The sequence below is a fragment of the Panthera onca genome, chromosome D4 (genome assembly GCF_046562875.1).
Source record: "Panthera onca isolate mPanOnc1 chromosome D4, mPanOnc1 haplotype 2, whole genome shotgun sequence".
Taxonomy (NCBI): Eukaryota; Metazoa; Chordata; class Mammalia; order Carnivora; family Felidae; genus Panthera; species Panthera onca.
Window position 1 is genome coordinate 17,856,326 of NC_138351.1, and position 9,155 is coordinate 17,865,480.

Sequence of the window (9,155 nt, forward strand, 5' to 3'; positions counted from 1 at the left end):
CAACTATTTTATCCCTCCACTCCAAAAAACCAAGGACACAAGGGAGACAAGTAGTTAATTAATATGTAAATATACATAGTGTTCCCTCCTCTCCCATCCTCCAAAGAAAGGTCTGTCCTTGTCTACTCAGTTTGTTGGCTTTTGTGATGCTGAATCAAGGTGATAACTGGAAAAACCAGAATGGAGTAGAAGCTTAACTCCAGGAGAGAAAAGGCAGAAAAATGGCCCAAAAAAGAGAGAAAAAAGTGACAGAAAAAAAGAATAGTGATGTTTAAAAAAAATTTTTTAATGTTTATTTATTTTTGAGAGAGAGAGAAAGAGTGAGAGTAGGGGAGGGACAGAGAGAGAGAGAGAATCTAAAGCAGGCTCCAGACTCCTAGCTCAGCTCTGAGCTGTCAGCACAGAGCCCGAGCTGGGGCTCGAACCCATGGACCGCGAGACCATGATCTGAGCCAAAGTCAGATGCTTAACCGACTGAGCCACCCGGGTGCCCCAAGAATAGTGATGTTTTAAAAAGTGGATGCATAGGTGTGTGGATGCAAGAGAACAGTAGAAAATCACAACTTTATGTGACTCAGTTTTTCTCAACACAGAACTTTGTATATAGTAAATTTAGAGAAACTATCTGTAATAGATAAATGGCTACCAACCATTTTTTTTCTAAATCAAGGGAACCATTTTTTAAAAACCTTAAGGAAAACTTTATTATACGAAATAAAACTGAAGTGTGGACACAGATCCTGGATATCTGCACACTCTGCCTGTCTTCTGGAGAAGACAGCTTGAAATCCAGTTAGAAATGCCAGCTCAGTAGGAGTCTATAGTATGAATTTTTTATATTAAGAAACAAATTATTGATTTTTCTTTTATTATGAAAGTAATATATGTTTACTTGGGGCAAAATTAAAAATTCAGATAAGTACAGGAAGTATAATCTCAGCACCCCAAGATAACCTTTGATGAGGGAGCCTAAGGACAAGCTAGCAGGCCCCGGCCCCTGGTGGGATATGTGTGACACTCCTCGGGCACTCCTGGCTGCCCAAGAACAAAGGAAAGGACAGAAAACAAATGGTTGAACTGATAAGAGTCTCCATCAGTTTACAAATATCTTAGTATAATTACAAGAAAAGGACAGTCTTATCAATAGCCTAATGTCCAGGAACCCCCTACTGTCCTAATGTTAATGCTTTGCTAGAGGGAAAAACAACCTTAGCCTGACAATGGTTAGGCCACCAATAGTCTGTGAGTCTTTAGCATTTGAAAATCTCTTTGGGAACTTTCCTTTGACTTTACCTCCCTCAAGTCCATAGTATATAATCAGTCACACTTCACAACCCCAATGCAGCTCTTTCTGCCCACGGGTCCTATCCCCGTGGTTTAATAAAATCATCTTTTTGCACCAAAGACATCTTCAAGAATGCCTTCTTGGCCATCAGCTCCAACCCCCCCCCCATCAGCCCCAAACCCCATCACCTTGATTCATGATACTGTTAACATTTTCCTGTATACTCACTGATTTTTAAATACGTCAGTATTGTAATGCAGTAACCCCATAGATTTTTGTTTCTGGTTCATAGAAAGAATCACATTGTGTCATTAAAGGCTCAAAAGCGATCTGATGTACAGTCCTAAGCACATTAAACTGTGATCTCTGGGTTATGGAAAAATGGACTTTTCTTTGAGTTTTTTTTTTTTTTTCTTTTTCTTTAGTTTCCTGTTATCTATCACATCAAAGATCTGTCACATCAAAGGTAATGATCTTTCTACTCACTTCTTACACCTGGGTATAAATTCTCTGGTTCCATTGAATTTGGTTCATAAATACCCAGGAGATGAAAACCCAAATGGTCTAATTAAATTGTGATGCATTCAGCTTCTCCTGCCAGAAAACATAGCCTGGGACTCCAAGTCAGGGAGTCCATTAGCAACATGGACAAAATGGCAGGCTCAGAGCCACATCATCAGACCTTGAGAGGGCTCCCCAATTTCATAAGGTGCCATCAATCTGAATGAATTAGAAGATTATTTGTTTATTGGATTCTGTTTTGTCCATGTAAGTAAGCCTAGGACACTAGCAAAATGGGGCTGCAACTGGGGCTTGAGATTAACTGTGAAATTAATTTAGCCTTGTTACGCATGACTCTCGTTTGGTCAGATAACCGAGAATTACACTCTCTTCCCAAGGAAAGCACAGTTCTGGTTTGGGGGAGATAACAGCTTTAATGAAAGGAGAAGGGACATGGAATTTCATAGCAACACTGTCTTCCATTCCCGCCTCAGTTAGGGCCGAGGGTCCAGGGCCTGCAATAGCAAAGCCAACCTTCAAATCGTTTACTTGACTTTAAAAAGTGCGAAGCATGTTCTGCTTTATGTTTTAAACTCTTGACCCCTGATCATTATCAGGGTAAGAACCATATCAATTACCATAACTGTAATTGCATGGCTTTTCATATTATCTACAAAATCATGCACATTAATAGTGGAGCTTTTTATCTCTTTTGAAGAACAATTACTCCTAAAAATTTATTATACTGTGAAAGGAGATGATTTTTGCTTTCATTTCTGTGCAAAAGAAATCCCAGATTGAAGTACTTTAAAAAACACTTTTGGGGAGAAATACATTAAGTTTCTTCAACAACACAGTCTTTTAGTGCCGGAGTAATTTTGCATTATAGAAATGCAAATGTTCCTTCCTTCAGGATTAATGTGCTTATTTCTTGACTGATGATCAGCTTTTTTATCCGGCAGGGGTGTGATAAGCCCAGTTTGACTACTTCTATGTTCTATTTTGCAAAGCTTTATAGTTTCTATGCTATTTCATTGTGCCTGTAGGCTATAACAGCTTAAAATAATTATTTTAATATCAGGAATTGATAAGAGCGGTCTAAAAAGAAATACAACATTGTTTGCATTATATCTGCACTTAGAAGGTAATGGCGGTAATGAGATTAAACCCGTATGTGAATTAATCATATTGAGGCTTCGTCTTTCCAGCCAAATCCTCTTGAACAACATGCAAAAGAACACAGCAAACTTGTAGGTTGTGCATGTTTTTGTGTCTTTGTAATATATTTGTTGCTTGTTTTTATATCGTTGGTGGTAATATATTTGTCGGTTGAACAGATAGCAGTTATCTTTATTGAGGACCAACCATGTAAGGTAATATTTTTAAGGTTCAGGTTATAAAATGGGTTTCCTATTATAGTTTACAAGGCCAAATGCTGGAGTGTGTTTCTTTTCCTTGGTATACAAAACTTCTTGATTAAAAGATCACTTTCTTACTAAAAAACAAATATCATTTCTTTCTTTTCAGGTCTTTTTGTTCCTATAGTTTTTTTTTTTTTCCTTTCAGCAACTTTTCCCCTCAATATTATTTCTTTTCTCTGAAAACTCTCCCAGCTGCATGTATTTTGGTCTTTTTCTCTGTGATATTTTGTTCTATGAGAAATAATAATCATAAACATGACCACAAATGATCACAGTTGACTTGATTTTATGTTTGGGTGTGACTATGTAATATCAACTATGTTATGAATAAATATCTTCAAAGTTAAGATTAAGAAAATTGAGGTGAAATTTACATAACCTAAATCTAGCCATTTTATTTCTTTAAATGTTTACTGATTTAGAGAGAGAGAGAGAGAGAGAGAGAGAGAATGGGAGCAGGGGGAGGGGCAGAGAGAGAGAGAGAGCGAGAGCGAGAGCGAGAGAGAGAGAGAACCCCAAGTAGGCTCCACACTGCCAGTGTAGAGCCCAGACACTGGGCTCAATCTCAGGATCACGGGGTCAGGACCTGAGCAGTTGGATGCTTAGCCGACTGAGCCACCCAGGTGACCATAAAATAAACCATTTTAAAGTGAGCAAGTCAGTGGCGTTTAGTACACTGACAACGTTATGTAACCACCACCTCTATCTAGCTCCAGAACATTTTAATCACCACAAAAGGAAACCCCCACCTGCTAAACAGTTATATTTTACTTCCTTCTCCTCTCTGTCCCTGGCAATGGTCAGTTTACCTTTTGTCTCCGTGGATTTTCCTACTCTGGTTATTTTGTATGGATGGAATCATAATATTCGTCCTTTTGTATCTTTCTTCATTCACTTAGCATGATGTTTTTGAGATTTATTTGCATTGCAGTATGATTGGTACTTCATTCCTTCATATGGCTGAATAACATTCCATTGTATGGATATACCACAATTTGTTTATCCATCTACCCATTGGTGCACATTGGGATTATTTTAACCATATTGTGAATATGAATAATGCTGTCATGAACGTGCATGTACTTGTACGAGTAGCTCTTTTCAGTTCTTCTGGGTATCTCTTTTAGTATGGAATTGCTGGGTTGTATGGTAATTCTGTGTTTAATTTTTGAAAAACAGAATTTTTTACTTCAAATTTTGGGCAGATGTTTATATCAGCAATGCTAGTTAGATAACTAGCTGTGCTTGATTCATCTGAGGACTCACTAGGCAGACTTTAAAAAATGTCCTCAACTAGAGTACGTGAAATCAACGAGGCATATAATAGAATGTGAACAACAGTACTCACCTCAGGGCACCTGCCTGGGTCCTAGGCCTCCAAGGGCCCCGTGCTTTGGAGTGCCTTTATCAGAAATTTCTAAGACTCTCTTGGGCCTGGAATTGGCCAGGGTCACAGTACACGTGGGATTGACCAGATGCCCCAGTGAACTCATGCCTGTGGGTCGTCCTGAGGCCCTGCGGCTGGGCCGATTCCAGGCGGGCAGCAGATTGCTCCTGCCGCGGTCTGTTTTCTTTGCCAGATCATGTGAGATTGGGCCATCAGAATAACGCTGAGGCTGACTTTGGGTGATTATCATCATATCAGACTCAGGATGAGTCTGGGCTGCTGAGAGTCCCCCTTGGGCTTGAGCCAGGTGCGTGGGACTGTGTGTCTTTTCTTCTCACCCACGCCACATGACCTTGGTGCCACCTCTAGTCTACAGCACATGACTATGGCAAGGGTGAGGCCGGCTGTCTTTGACCCTAGGTGTCCCCTTCCATTAGTGCCCAGATTGTCCACTCCACCTTTCTGCAGGCTCCACACCACTGACAGTCTTCCAGGCATGATGTGCCGATGTCCTCCGTGGGCTTTCAAGACTTTTGTTTGGTGACGCCAGTGGACCCTTCCAACCCATGTCCTCTCTTACCTCCAATCAATATGGTGGCCCTGGGTCTCTCAGGTTGCTCGTAAGGGAGGTTCCTTGTGTGAATGGGTCTATGTCTCTTACAGCACCCACAGGGCCCTGCCTATCATCCTTAAAGGTGGCAGTACATGGAAAGAGATGTATGGTTAACATGGAAAGAATTCACATAGCCAGAAAACAAATTACTGTCCACGTTTGCCCTTACTCCTCAGGGTAAATCTTGTGTTTTTGGTCTTCACCAACGAAGCACAGTAACGACCTTTGAGAGACTCGTTAGAAGCCAGCTTTACAGGCAGTAGAATGGATGATGCACCCTGATGAGTAATGAAATAACCAGCCCCGAATAAATGGTATTTGGGAACTGCAAAGGCAAGAAGGTCTATGTTGTTTCAACACAAAGAGCTTCTGAAGAGCCAGGGTATTGTGAACAAGCATGTGACTACTTTTCCTCATAGGACATTTTATACTCGTGACACATTTGAGAGTTTAAAAAAAAAAAAGAAGAGATGATGGGCCCGAATAGGAAAAAACGGTGCCTGGACACTCTGAAGAATCTTTGCACACACAGATTGAACAATCAGTTAATTCTAAGGATCCTTCTCGATCCATTACTTGTGATTAGTGATTTGTGATCACTATGCTTCACATGGACCCATAAGTTTTGCAACACCTTGTAAAATGAAATATTGCCCAGGGCCCTGCACATCCTAGCGGTGGCCCCCGTGAACAGTACTCTGGGCTCGTGTAACTAATGGCTGCTTTCTATAACTGGAGACTACAGTTTCTCTAATGATGGAGAGGGTAGTCCTTTCCAAACAGAGAATGCTCTTCCTATCGAGTTGCAAGAAGAATACTGCACTCCAGATCAAGTTATAAGTGATGTCAGCAGAGTCTAGCTGATGAAGAATTCTATGTCTTGTTATAACTTGGACATTATTTCATCGTGAAACTGGTATAGAGAGGCTGTTATTTAGTAGAGAATCATTTTGAAAGAGCCAAGACCAGACAAAATGATACCATTTATGAAGCCATTGCAATAGTTCTGGAAGAGATAGTGAAGGTAGGCGTACAAGGAACGGACAAATTGGATTTTCTCTACAATGCTATTACCTATTAAAACTGATGTTCAAATTATTCATTAACAGGAAACCGATTAAAAAGTTATGATACATTTATTCAATGGAAAATAACTGAATTATTATAACTGATGCAGATCTATGTTTGATAGGGGAAGTTATCACATGTTTTTTAAAGGGAGGAAGCGGACTATTAAACATTTTGTATAATATTATCTAATTTTGGGGGGACTAACTTTGCCTCGCTTCTGCATTTGTACATTTCCTGAGGAAATATTTCTGAACGTATATATCCCAAAATACTAACAGTGCTCGATTCTGGGTGATTGGATTAAAGGTGTTATTAAAAAAAATACCCCCTTCTCCCACCTATAACAAGATCAATACAAAACATACTGCTATAGACATTCATTTTATCAGCTTAGGGTAGAATAAGATCACAACATATTTAATATTTAAATAAATATGGCTTTGTGTCCCATCCCAACATAAAAAATTCATTTAAATTAAAAAATGTTTAAATTATTTTTTAGAGAGAGAGAGAGAAGTGGGGTGGGGGGAGAGGGGCAGAGGGAAGAGAGAGAGAGAATATTAAGCAGGCTCCACACTCAGCATGGAGCCCAACATGGGGCTCAATCTCATGACCATGACTGGAGTCAAAACCAAGAGTCAGATGTTTAACCAACTGAGCCACCCAGGTGCCCCAAAAAGCTCATTTTTATTCAGAGGTTCTTTTCTCTGATATGTCTTGGGACCCCTTGATTTACTTATTAAGTCCAAAGGGGTCAAGTATGAACACTATCAGTAAAAGTTCAGGCTGCTGAAAAGTCCAGTTTCTTTGCTTTGCTGCTGTTTTTGCTTCTGCTGGGAAATAGTGTTACCTCCAACATCAGATAATCCAGGGTAGTGAGCAAGACTCTGTCCTCGGCAGAAATCAACATGGTGGTTGAAGACCTGTCCACCATAACTCTGGTCATTCTGCAGGATGCGAGATCAAAAACCATTCTGGCATCTGCTTTTTGTGTCCAGAATTATCCTTTTTCTTCCAATTTGCTCCAAATGCAAACACGGCTATCTTTCTTAACTGCTTCAAATCACGGTCCAGTTTAGATTTTCTGGTCCAGCTTGAGCATCACAATAGCCTGCAGGACAGTGTTCAAAGTGTGGGTTATCCTGCCTTAAATAACCCAATGTGATTGTATGTATGTCTCATGCAGGGGAGGGGAGGAGCATGGAGAACCTTGTATATAATCATCATCATCTGTCCTCTGGGACATCTTTTCCTTTTCCCTCCTCAAGGGCGTAGCCCAGTGAAAGAAGCCCTTAGTTTACACGGTTAAACTCAACAGTTGACATCTCACTCAGTACTCTTTTGCATTCAGATGTAAAGTGGCCTCCCATTTTCCTCCTAAAGCAATGACTAGATAATTACTTTACGTTGATGTAAATAAAGGGTAAGTCCTGGTAGGTTTTCCAAACAAGGTAGGGAAAACTCCAAAGTTCTTCCAAAATGTTCAGAAGTTCCCTAAAAGATGACTCTTTTTAAAATAATAAAAAAACATTAACAAAATACTCCCCCTCCCCAATTTCTTCAATCTCAGGCAAGGGCCAAATTTTTGGTCACCTGTCTTCTATACATGGTGGTTACCTCTGAGAATGCCATTGTTCTCGACCACATAGTCTCTTCAGATCTGGCTGCCTTGATGCTTTCAGGTTGTGCTTGGTGCCTGGTGGGCTTTGGTGAGTCTGGAACCCCCCAGCCTAGGAGATTAGCCTTTATCATGCCCCACGAAGTTCTTTCTTGGCATTGGCCCCTCCTGGGCATTTCTAGGGAGTGGTCTACAAGTCGTCTGCTTTCTACATTTGCAGACCTCTTTCTCCTCACCATTCACCTCTCAAATTCTTTTCTCCTATATGGTCTTGATTCTTCTGGAGATAAAGGGAAGAAATTGCCCTTAGGCAATTTTGATTTCTAGCCTGCCTCACACTTCCTCTGGAGAGTGCTTGTGTTGACGTCTACCTTCCTAAATGGGAAAGAGGAAAATATAAGAAAATCATAAGTAGTGTCTCAAGAAATCATTCTGCCAAATTGTGAGCAGTCACATCTACAAGTGGGTTTGGAAATCCACACGTTCAGAGAAGAAGAGAACTTAGAGATGGCCAGGTCCTGCTTTCTCATTTTTACGCAGTGAATCCAAGGGCCCAAGGGGTTGATGACCTGATGCAGGCCACGTGGACAATCTTTTCTATGCATTTGGTTACTGTTTCTGTGGACTCCAAACAAATGCTGAATCGGTCTCATCCAGACTTTTGGACTAAACTCTAAGGACAACTCAAAGTCGTTTGGTTCTGACTTTTTATGTTGTTAGGTGACGTTTGGAATCTCTGCAAAGGAGCACAGAGCTGGTTTTGACGGCATTCTTGCCTGACCCAGTGGACACACAGCTTATTTATTTTTGAAAATACAGGACAGCTTCATTATGAACTCTTCTCATGGAGGGAATGGAAGGCAGCGTTGGGTGATTCTGGAAATCGTCCTGAACTTCTCTGGTCTTAAAGTCTCTCATCTCTAAAATGAGTTTAAAACACCTTTGCCTACCCACCTCCTGGAGTTATTATGAAAATTACAGGCATGCTTTGTTTTATTATGCCTCACTTTATTGCGCTTCACAGCTACTGTGTGTTTCACAAATGAAGCTTTGTGGGAACAGCAAGAGAACCAGAGTGAGAAGTGGAGCCTGCAGATGGGACTGAACTGCTGTGGATCTCGCCATCAAACTTTAATGGAGGGGGAGTTGCTTCGTATGATGAGAGAAGAAAGTGGTTTCCCGAGATGGAATTACTCCCGGTGAACATGCTGTGAAGGCTGTTGAAATGGCTACAAAAGATTCAGAATATTACATAAACT

The 9,155-nt window shown here is 40.6% G+C and overlaps 1 non-coding gene across 1 annotated transcript; it reads right to left on the minus strand.

Annotated features, from left to right (window-relative positions):
• Nucleotides 1-404: 404 nt before the first annotated feature.
• On the minus strand, nucleotides 405-489 carry TRNAQ-UUG (transfer RNA glutamine (anticodon UUG)). Its single transcript has one exon. It is a non-coding gene; the product is annotated as a tRNA-Gln (tRNA).
• Between the last annotated feature and the right edge of the window lie 8,666 nt (nucleotides 490-9,155).